Raw genomic sequence first — 12,554 nt, forward strand, 5'->3', positions numbered from 1 at the left:
AAATTAAGATCAAGATGACACGTTTCATGGTTATCATTATTATTTAAAGCATACGTGTCATCACAATAATCATCATAGATAGGAGGCATGCTTTTATCATAGTAAATTTGCTCATCAAAGCTTGGGGGACAAAAAATATCATCTTCATCAAACATAGCTTCCCCAAGCTTGTGGCTTTGCATATCATTAGCATCATGGATATTCAAGGAATTCATACTAACAACATTGCAATCATGCTCATCATTCAAAGATTTAGTGCCAAATATTTTAGAGATTTCTTCTTCTAGCACTTGAGCACAATTATCCTTTCCATCATACTCACGAAAGATATTAAAAAGGTGAAGCGTATGAGACAAACTCAACTCCATTATTTTTAGTTTTCTTTTACAAACTAGACTAGCGCTAAAACAAGAAACAAAAAGATTTGATTGCAAGATCTAAAGATATACCTTCAAGCACTCACCTCCCCGGCAACAGCGCCAGAAAAGTGCTTGGTTGACGGGGTGTGAGTGAGTGCCCTTTACCTAGCCTCCCCGGCAATGGCGCCAGAAAAGAGCTTGATGTCTACTACACAACCTTCTTCTTGTAGACGTTGTTGGGCCTGCAAGTGCACAGGTTTGTAGGACAGTAGCAAATTTCCCTCAAGTGGATGACCTAAGGTTTATCAATCCGTAGGAGGCGTAGGATGAAGATGGTCTCTCTCAAGCAACCCTGCAACCAAATAACAAAGAGTCTCTTGTGTCCCCAACACACCCAATACAATGGTAAATTGTATAGGTGCACTAGTTCGGCGAAGAGATGAAGATACAAGTGCAAAATAGATAGTAGATATAGGTTTTTGTAATCTGAAATAATAAAAACAGCAAGGTAGCGAGCGGTAAAAGTGAGCGTAAACGGTATTGCAATGATAGGAAACAAGGCCTAGGGTTCATACTTTCACTAGTGCAAGTTCTCTCAACAATAATAACATAGATAGAACATATGACAAGCCCTCAACATGCAACAAAGAGTCACTCCAAAGCCACTAATAGCGGAGAACAAACGTAGAGATCATGGTAGGGTACGAAACCACCTCAAAGTTATTCGTTCGGATCGATCTATAAAAGAGTTCGTACTAGAATAACACCTTAAGATACAAATCAACAAAAACCCTAATGTCACCTAGATACTCCATTGTCACCTCAAGTATCCGTGGGCATGATTATACGATATGCATCACACAATCTCAGATTCATCCAACCAACATAAAAGTACTTCAAAGAGTGCCCCAAAGCTACTACCGGAGAGTCAAGAACGTGTGCCAACCCCTATGCATAGGTTCCCAATGTCACGAAACCCGCAAGTTGATCACCAAAACATACATCAAGTGGCACATGATATCCCATTGTCACCACAGATAATCACGGCAAGACATACATCAAGTGTTCTCATAAAAGACTCAATCCGATAAGATAACTTCAAAGGGGAAACTCAATTCATCACATGAGAGTAGAGGGGGAGAAACATCATAAGATCCAACTACAATAGCAAAGCTCGGGATACATCAAGATCGTGCCATAGAGGGAACACGAGAGAGAACACAAGAGAGAGAGAGAGAGAGAGAGAGATCAAACACATAGCTACTGGTACATACCCTCAGCACCGAGGGTGAACTACTCCCTCCTTATCATGGATAGCGCCGGGATGATGAAGATGGCCTCCGGTGACGGGATCCCCCTCCGACAGGGTGCTGGAACAGGGTCCCGATTGGATTTTGGTGGCTACAGAGGCTTGCGGCGGTGGAACTCCCGATCTATCTTCTGTTCTGGATGTTTTAGGGTACGTAGGTATATATGGGTGCAGGGGGTACGTTGGTGGACCTCCGGGGTGCTCACGAGGTAGGGGGCACGCCCAGGGCCCCCCCCCACCCTCGTGGGCAGCCCGGGACTCCCCTGACGTGCACTCGAAGTCCATCAGGTGGGTTTCCTTCCAAAATTAACTTCTCCAATTGATTTCGTTCCGTTTTGACTCCATCTAATATTCCTTTTCCTCGAAACACTGAAATAGGCATAAAACAGCAAATCTGGGTTGGGCCTCCGGTTAATAGGTTAGTCCCAAAAATAATATAAAAGTGGATAATAAAGCCCAATATTACCTAAAACAGTAGATAAAGTAGCATGGAGCAATCAAAAATTATAGATACGTTGGAGACGTATCAAAAGACAGACTCTTCACTTATAAGATTGGACGGTTCAACGTCAGGGGCATAAGTGTGCTTACGGATTGGCAGGATAAGATTCTGCTGTCAGGACCCCGACTCGATGTCACATCGATCTAGCTGGTAACACTTCATATCACTTTGCGGCCTCACGCACGGTATCCCCACGGGTGTCGTCTTACCTTTTCCCGGGACCGTTTGTGCCTTTTGGCTCACGTATATGATAGTGTCGCTAGCATCCATATGATAAAGAGCCCGGGTTGACATGACTAGTCGTAAACCCAAAGTGGCACAGACTTACAGGGACAGGCATCCATGACCCAGCTTCGAACGTGTCGGTCATCAGCAAGTGGGTCCGGGCTGTAGCACTGGGCTAGCAGGACTCCGGTAAACCGGGCTGTAGCGGGCTAACAGGACTCCGGTACTCAAAGCGTGACATTTCCCCGAAGGGACAGACACAGGAACGAAGAAGGACACATGCCGGCCAGCCTAAGTGTTCCAGAGCAGTAGCAAGCTACCATGGCTCAGCGGTAACACTAGGAGACATTTCCCGGTAAGAGAGGCTACTAAAGATAAACAACTAGATAGTCAGATCCCACACATACCAAGCATTTCAATCACACACACAATATGCTCGATATGTGCAAATACAACGAAGCATCACAACATGACTCTATGACACAAGTACTTTATTTAAGGCTCAGTGAGCCATACATAACATACACAAAGGTACGGGTCTCACGACCCCACATACAAGTCATACAGTCATACAAACCAGCAGCGGAAGTAACTTGTCTGAGTACAGACAACTAGTAAAACAAAAGAGGCTTGGAAAGCCTCTATACTACGTGGTCCTTCACAAGCTCAGGGTCACCACCTGGGTCCTTAGCCTACTCGTTGATGTCAACGTCTACATAGAACCCATCAGAAGGGGTTGCAGCGTCTTCTGTAAAAATGTAGATTATAGCAACATGAGTACAAAGGTACTCAGCAAGACTTACATCAGATCCTACATACATGCATAGTATCAAGAAGGGTTGGTGGAGTTATTGCAGCAAGCCAGCTTTGACTCTTGGCTAGGCTATCCTACGATACTCCAACTTGAAATGGTTTTGCGCACACGAGTCCACTACTCACCACTTCAATACACTACCGAGGATCCACCTCCGTCTTCCTACGGAAGAGCCATCCTCGGCACTCACACTTGTCTTGAGGCTTTTAGTAGTTTCCATTTACTTGTCTATGAACTGTATAGGCAACCAAGTAGTCCTTTACCGCGGACGCGGCTATTCGAATAGATTATGATAACCCTGCAGGGGGTACTTCTTCATACACGCTCTCACCACTTACCGTCGTTTACACGACATGTACTCGGCAACCTTCAAGCGGAAGCCCAACGTGGGTGTCGGCCACGACCTACCTAATCACCTAAGCCTCCAGTCCAGGTTTATCGCCTATCCAGGTTCCATCCGCAGGGAGTCCGGCCGAGGTTTCCCATACGGCCCCGAACGATGTGAACAGGGTTCCCGAGATACCTAACGGGTATTCGGTACACCCGGCCACGTACCTACCGCATCACAGCCCACCCCTACGGTCAGCGCTGTCCACGGCCTCCAGTAGGCTACAAACACCAGAAACTACTTGCAACTCCTGGACGGAGAACTAGGGTGAATAAGAAGCCGAGAGGGTCCATTGGTTTCGGGCCCAATGCATGGTAGTAGCTGATTCTTAAATCACACATACAGATCTCAGTGCTTAAGGTCGGCTTCAATGAAACAACCCACCATGTACTCCTACATGGCCTCTCATCGATACCTTTACCAAATCGTGTTCACCATACCACTCTCATTACCAACGTAACCATTTCACTCCAGCCCATCACCCCGATGAACCAGACCTGACACGACTCTAAGCATAGCAGGCATAGCAAGGTAGGAACAACACATACATATGGCTCAAGCAACTCCTACACATGCTAGTGGGTTTCATCTAGTTACTGTGGCAATGACAGGTCATGTAGAGGAAATGGGTTCAACTACCGTAGCACACAGCAGATTGAATCGCGTTGTCTTAATGCAGTAAAAGAGAGTAGGAGCGAGAACATGGGATTGTATCGATATGATCAAATGGTTGGTTGCTTGCCTGATGGTTCGATGCACTGATACGGTTCTTCGTTAGGGTAATCACGGTACTCCTCGGGGATAGAACCTGCCGCAGAGAGCACCGATACACAAACATCACCAAACAATGTGCAACAATATGATGCATGCATGAAACATGGCAATATGAGTGTATTGGGCTAATGCAACTAAAACCAGAAGGGTTTGAACAAATTTGAATCAAGGATTCAAATTTTAAATTCAAATATGGCCTTTTAAAGTGCTTTTCCTTGTTCTGCTTAAAACATCAATTTAACTTGTTTGATCATGCATGAAAATAGTACAGATGGATAGATTGGATTTTTCTGATCATTTTTCATATATAATTTGTCCAATTTGGAGTTACAGAATAAAAGTTATGAATTTTTGAAGTTTAAATAATATTCTGGAATTTTCTGATTTAATTTAAATTCAGAAAATCAATTACTGCGTCAGCCTGACGTCAGTGTGACGTCAGCAGGTCAACGGAACTGGTCCAGGTCAAACCTGACAGTGGGTCCCGCATGTTAGGGTGATTATTTTAATTAAAATTTAATTAAAACTAATCCTGTTTAATTAACAGGGCTGGGCCCCACCTGTCACTGACTCAGGGGAGTCAACCAGGGCCCACCCGTGGTCAAAGTCAAAGTCGGCTGCCGGCGTTTAGCCGCCGGCGAGCCCGACGCGGCGGCGGGAGTGGTTTTGGCCATTTCGGCCACCAGAGGGGCCGCGGAGACCACCGGAGTGGAGCTGAGGACAAACCGCAGCTCTTGGCGGAGTCCGTTGGGGTCGGGGTGGCCGGAGTCGACGGCGGCGAGCTCGGCTGCGGTCGCCGGGGTTCGGTCGTGCACGGGAACGGGGTTGGAGCTCGAAGTCGAGCGAAGCGAGGCGCTAGGGATGCTCTACGGGGTCTTGCGAACTCGTTGGACTCGCCGGGGTGACCAAATGGTCACCGGAGCTGCGTCGACGACGAGCTCGGCGACGGCGGAGGTTCGGCCGTGGTGGGGAGGAGGCTATGGTGGGGAAACGAGGGGGAGGAGAGGGGGAAACGGTGGCGTAGCTCACCGCGGTTGCAGTGGGCGTCGAAGTGGGCTCGGGGACGCGCTGGAGACGGCGAATCGACGGCGACGGTGGTCGGAGCCCGAAGAGGGGAACGGCGACGTGGCGGCGATGCAGGGCTTCCGGGGAGTTGTGGAGCGGTGGGGAGGAAGAGGGAGTCGAGGCGGAGCTCCTGAGCTAGTCGGGGGATCGAGGGGTGGTCGGAGATGGCTGCTATGGCGAACGGCGGCGAGTGTGGTGTTCGGCCGTGTGAGAGAGAGAGCGAGGGAGAGGAGAGGAGAGCCGGGGGAGAGTGAGAGAGAGCAGGGGGAGAGGCGTGGCGTCGTCCAGGGCATCGAGCGAGGAGGGGAGGGCAGGCAAGCAGGCGAGCAGGTGGCGTGGCGCGGTGGCGCGCGCGCGCGCCGGCCACACTCCCCTCCCTCTGTCGGGACGAAGACGACAGAGGAGGGAGGTGGGCTGGGCCGGCTGCCGGCTGGGCCAGCCAGCTGGCTGGGCCGCACAGTGGAGGAGCCCAGGTAAGCTCCTCCTGTTATATATTTTCTGTTTTTTAATTTCTGACATTTGTTTTGATTTAAAAAATATATTAAATCATTTATTTAACTTATGCCAATTTTTGCAGGAGCTATTTATATTATTCCAGAGCTCTTTTATAATTGGCATAATATTTGGGCATATATTAATATATATAATTAATATATTTCCAATGCAAATATTTATGCATTAATTCCAAATGCCCAAAATGAATGTCCATGAGCCACTAAAAATATTGGTTTGATTTTTATCTCTGTCCAATATTTTCAGAGAGCAACATGAGCATTTTCTTGGACCCTTTTGGAGAAATTTTTTATTTGGGTCATTTTCAAAATGGTTTCTGATGAAAGAGTAAACATGATGCAACACTCTAATGCATGACTAGCTAGGGTGTGACAACTCACCCCCACTAAAAAGAATCTCGTCCCGAGATTTGGGTTCCTCCGGGAAGAAGGCGGGATACTCGAGTCGAAGACGATCCTCCCTTTCCCAGGTTGCTTCATCCTCAGAATGATGCGACCATTGAACCTTGAGAAACTTGATATTATTACGTCGAGTGGTACGCTCGGCCTGATCGAGGATACGAACGGGGTACTCTCGATATGTAAGATTATCTTGGAGATCAAGCGTTTCGTGGTCCACTCCACGGATAGGATCCGAGAAGCAACGCCTGAGTTGAGAAACGTGGAAGACATCGTGAACTCTGGAGAGGTGCGGAGGTAGTTCCAACTGGTAGGCAACTTCTCCTCGTTTGGCAAGAATGCGAAAAGGTCCAATGTAACGAGGAGCCAATTTGCCTTTGATACCAAAACGATGGGTTCCCTTCAGAGGGGTGACCCGAAGATAAGCCTTCTCGTCAACCTCGAAAGTCATAGCCTTATGTTTTCGGTCATATTGACTCTTTTGACGAGATTGGGCTGTTTTCAACTTTTCACGAACGATACGAACTTGCTCTTCTGCTTCCTGAATCATATCCGGGCCAAAGAATTGTCTTTCCCCGGTCTCTGACCAGTTAAGGGGTGTTCGACATCGTCGTCCATAGAGAACTTCAAAAGGGGCTTTACCCAAGCTAGATTGATAGCTGTTGTTGTAAGCGAATTCGGCAAATGGAAGGCACTTCTCCCAGTCCATTCCGAATGAGATAACAGAGGCTCGAAGCATGTCTTCTAGAATTTGGTTGACGCGTTCCACTTGACCACTTGACTGAGGGTGGAAAGCGGTGCTAAAGGAGAGACGGGTTCCCATAGCATTTTGGAAACTTTCCCAAAATCGAGAGGTGAAAAGACTTCCTCGATCCGAGTTAATTTCCAAAGGGACACCATGGAGGGACACTATTCGGGAGATGTATAAGTCTGCCAGTTGACTAGCGGTTATACTCTCTCGAACAGGTAGGAAATGGGCTACTTTGGAAAGACGATCGACCACGACGAAAATAGTATTATTCCCTCTCTTGGTCCTGGGAAAACCGGTAATGAAATCCATACCAATTTTATCCCATTTCCATTCAGGAATAGCTAAGGGTTGAAGGGTGCCAGCAGGCCGTTGGTGCTCTGCTTTTACACGACGACAGACGTCGCAGTTAGCAATATACTGAGCAATTTCTCTCTTCATCCTAGTCCACCAGAACCTCTGGCGTAGGTCCTGATACATCTTAGTACTACCGGGATGAATAGTGAGAGGAGATTCATGAGCTTCCTTAAGGATTAATCGCCTTAGGTTGCGCACTTTGGGAACTACTAGTCGATTCCCGAAGTATACGACTCCTTGATCATTAATGGAGAAACAATTCGCAATTCCTTTCTGAATGTTCCTCTTGATGCGGGAGATTCCCGGATCTACCTTCTGTGCTTTGATAATTTGATCCGTAAGGGTAGGTTTTGCCACCAAGGTGGAGAGAAAACCTTGAGGAACAATGTGAAGGTTAAGCTTCCGAAATTCCTCATGGAGAAGCGGTTGACTTTGTTGTAACATCAGGTTGTTACAATAAGATTTACGACTTAGCGCATCAGCCATGACGTTGGCTTTCCCTGGGGTGTAGGTTATTCCTAAGTCGAAGTCGGTGATCAATTCAACCCAACGTCTCTGCCTAAGATTCAAATCCGGTTGGGTGAAAATATACTTCAGACTTTGGTGATCAGTGAATATTTCGCAACGATTACCGAGGAGGTAATGTCGCCAGGTCTTAAGTGCATAGACTACGGCTGCAAGCTCTAGATCATGAGTAGGATAATTCTCCTCACGTGGGTGCAATTGCCGTGAAGCGTAGGCAATTACGTGTCGATCTTGCATGAGAATGCAACCTAGTCCTTGTCGCGAGGCGTCGCAGTAGATAACAAAGTCCTTGGAGAAGTCTGGCGGTACCAGCACGGGAGCAGAAGTCAGGCGTCTTTTCAGTTCCTGAAAGCTGTGCTCACATTGTGGAGTCCATTCGAACTTCTTATCTTTCTTGAGGAGTTCGGTTAAAGGTTTAGCAACTTTGGAGAAGTTTTCGACAAAGCGACGGCAATAGCTCGCTAAGCCTAGAAAACTCCGAACTTGCTTGACCGATTCAGGTGGAGTCCAGTTAAGGACGGCTTGAACTCGCTCAGGGTTAACAGCAATACCTTTACCAGATATTACATGACCCAGATAGGTCACTTCTGATAACCAGAATTCACATTTAGAAAATTTGGCATAAAGGCGATGCTCTCGAAGTTTCTGCAACACTAGCCTTAGATGTTCGGCATGTTCTTCCTCGTTCTTGGAGTAGATGAGTATATCATCGAGGTAAACCACGACGAATTTATCCAAATACTCCATGAAGATCGAGTTCATTAACCGAGAAAAGGTGGCTGGAGCGTTGGTTAATCCGAAGGACATGACGGTGTACTCGTATTGGCCGTAACGAGTAACAAAGGCCGTTTTAGGAATGTCCCCGTTTCTGATTTTGATTTGATGGTAGCCCAACCTCAAATCCATTTTCGAGAAGATTGAGGATCCAGCGAGCTGATCATACAGGTCGTTGATCCTGGGAAGCGGGTATTTGTTCTTGATTGTGACCAAATTGACAGGTCGGTAATCTACAACCATCCGGTCCGTACCATCCTTCTTCTTGACGAATAGGACGGGGCAAGCCCACGGAGATGAACTAGGGCGGATGAAACCCTTTTTCAAGGACTCATCGAGTTGTTTCTTAAGCTCGGCTAGTTCTAGGGGTGCCATCTTATAAGGTCTTCTAGCAATCGGAACGGTTCCTGGAATGAGGTCTATTACAAACTCAACATCCCTGTCAGGTGGAACACCTGGCAATTCCTCTGGAAAGACATCCGGGAAGTCACGGACTACCGGAACGTCCTCAAGGTCTGGCAAAGGGCTGGCGTTAAGAGAATATAATTGTCGCTTGGCTATTCGGGTCAAGACATTGACTATCTCTCCCGAAGGATGGGTGAGTTGAACAGTCCTAGAGAAGCAATCGATTTGGGCATGATGAGCCGACATCCAGTCCATACCCAGAATGATATTAATATCTGAAGATTTAAGGGCTATCAAAGATGCAAGGAAAACAAGTCTGTCGACTTGGATTTCATTTCCATAGCTTACCCTAGAGGTCTGCCATCTAGAACCAGGGGTAGAGATTTCCATAGTGGATGGCATGTCACAGAATGCAACGTTATGCAATCGAGCATAACTTTCGGATATAAAAGAATGAGAGGCTCCTGTATCGAAAAGAACAGATGCCGGGTGGCAGTTAACAAGAAGCGTACCGAGAACGACGTTGGGATCCTCTTGAGCTTCTTCAGCAGAGACACAGTTGACATGGCCACGTGAAGCGGTGACCGGCTTGGCGTGGAATACTTTTCCTGTCGGCTTGCCACGGCCAACAGCTTTAGCAGATTGATTGGGGTTGGTCTGGGGGCATTCACGCATATAGTGACCAGATTCCCCGCACTTGAAACAAGTCACGGAACTGGTACGTGGAGGAGCATTGTTAGTTGGACCCCCATAGGGCTTGGCTGGAGCAGACTGTTGAACGGGGCGAGGCGCCTGGAAGGATGGCCTCGGTGTAAACCTGGGTGGCAGGGCGGTGTTGGGTACCCACACGCGGCGCTTCTGAGGACCAGCACCGGATGAGGAACCCATGTCACGGCCATGCTTGCGTGTTGCGTCATAGTCAGTCTGACCAGTTTCGGCACTGATGGCTTTGTTGACAAGTTTCGAAAAAGATGTGCACTCATGCAGACGGAGGTCGCGGCGAAGCTCAGGACTAAGGCCCTTACGGAACCTTGCTTGCTTCTTGGCGTCAGTAGAAACTTCCTCAGTTGCATATCGTGCGAGATTACCAAACTCTCTGATGTAAGCATCCACAGAAAGTCGGCCTTGGGTGAAACTGCAAAATTCTTCACGTTTACGGTCCATGAGACCCTCCGGAATGTGATGTTCACGGAAAGCCTCACTGAACTCAACCCAAGTAGTGACATGGCCCGCTGGGCGCATAGCTCCATAATTCTCCCACCATAGACTGGCGGGGCCTTCAAGATGATATGCAGCAAAGGTGACCTTGTCAGCCTCCGCTACCAGCGCGGAACGCAGTTTGTGAGAGATACTGCGAAGCCAGTCATCAGCGTCGAGAGGCTAGACGGAGTGGTGGAACGTGGGTGGATGCAATTTGATAAAATCACTGAGTGACACCACGTTAGCCCTCTGGTGGTGTGCTGTATTCTGTTCAATACGCTCCAACAAACGGTTTGTCTCCCGCTTGTTTCTCTCGGCTTCCATCATCACCTCGGCTAGTGAAGGAGGATGAGGCAGATTCTCATTCCTGGCTTCACTGCCTTCGGCCTGCTCTTGAGAAGCAGGGTTAGCGCGCGTGTTGACCATCCTAGGTAAACAAGACAATGATTTAGTCAGGATGGTAAAATTCCGACATAGGATTCATAATGTAAGAAATAACTCGGAATGCAAGATGATCATCCGTATGACATGGTAGATACAGAAACTGCTTCTTTTATTCCATCGTCATACACACCATACAGGGTTTAGTACAAGACCAAACAAAGTACTATTACGGTGAAAGAGGATTACATCTCATCGGAGGCATTCCAAGCTCCTATACATTATTTTTCTACACCTCCGGAAGGAGTACAAACTAGGTCATATCCCACGAGTCACGCGGGACGATAGACGACACAGCTAGTGCGAACTAGGGATACTACTGCTAACTCAGACCGATCCGTAGTAGTCCTCGTAGAAGTCGCCTCCATAGCCTGGAAGTTCAACATGATCATCCGGAAACAGATGGTCTCGCGGAGCTTGTGGACCATAGGGGCTAGGATGAGGCCTAGGACCAACAAACGGTGGCCTGCGGAGACCGCGAGGTGGGGTGATGCCTCCTACATCACGCCAAACCATCACGTCTGGCAGAGCAGATCTCACAGGATAGAGATCGCGCATATCTGAATATCCAGCTTGCACCGCCGGTGCGAACTGAGTCAAAGTGGCCCAGTGGTCAGCACGGGTGTTGAAGAGCTCTAGCCTTAAGGCCCGATTTTCATGGTCCTTATCCTCGAGCATCTCAGCAGTGGTGCGAGTCCGTGAATCCTCCTGAGTGGGGTCAGCATAGATAGCCTGGAGATACCCTTGTGCTCCCGGAAGTGATCCTGGCATATACCGGAAATCAGAGTCCCGAAATAAACCAGATCTGACCCGCATAATGGTCATCATAGAGTAGGCGGCGTCCTGCACCGCCATCTCGATAGTAACCCCGAGTCCATAGGAGCAGTGTAGAGGCTCGGTGGATCCAGGATAAGATGGAAATATCCTGACAGTGCAGAGATACTGGCTTTGATTAAAATCTCGGAATTGCTCTTCGACCGTGTACTCGGGATACCAGCGGTATCCAGCCTCAGTCATTACCCTGACCAACTTAGCAGTATGGCCGGGTACATCTAGGCATCGAGTCAGGCGAACCACTTGATTGAGGTCGCGAGTGGCCATCTGAAAGCACAATCATAATGCAAAGGCATTAGAATTTCTAGCAAAATTTCGGCAGCATAACAGCTGTAAATGCTCAAAAAGGTTTTGAGACATTTGACAAGGATTTCGTACACACTCATCATCATCATATCAAAGTTCTGAAACCATTCTGGCAACATAATGTGGTAGTAGAACTGAACTAGGCTTGTATCCATCAAACTTATAAGGTACTACTGATTAGTAACACGTGATCCTGATAGAGAGAACAGATCCTAATTCCTTAACCCCCGGTGGAAGAATGGACTGACTCAGATCAGAAAGTCATAAGGTATAAGGAGTAAAATGAGCCTTACGTTCCAACCCACAAACAATTCCCCTACATATAACTAAAGAATTTCTAGACTCAACATCGACCAGTTTGGCTTGGAGAACCTACAGGCAGTCCGGCTCTGATACCAACGCTGTCAGGACCCCGACTCGATGTCACATCGATCTAGCTGGTAACACTTCATATCACTTTGCGGCCTCACGCACGGTATCCCCACGGGTGTCGTCTTACCTTTTCCCGGGACCGTTTGCGCCTTTTGGCTCACGTATATGATAGTGTCGCTAGCATCCATATGATAAAGAGCCCGGGCTGACATGACTAGTCGTAAACCCAAAGTGGCACAGACTTA

This window comes from Triticum dicoccoides, chromosome 7B, assembly GCF_002162155.2.
Source record: "Triticum dicoccoides isolate Atlit2015 ecotype Zavitan chromosome 7B, WEW_v2.0, whole genome shotgun sequence".
Taxonomy (NCBI): Eukaryota; Viridiplantae; Streptophyta; class Magnoliopsida; order Poales; family Poaceae; genus Triticum; species Triticum dicoccoides.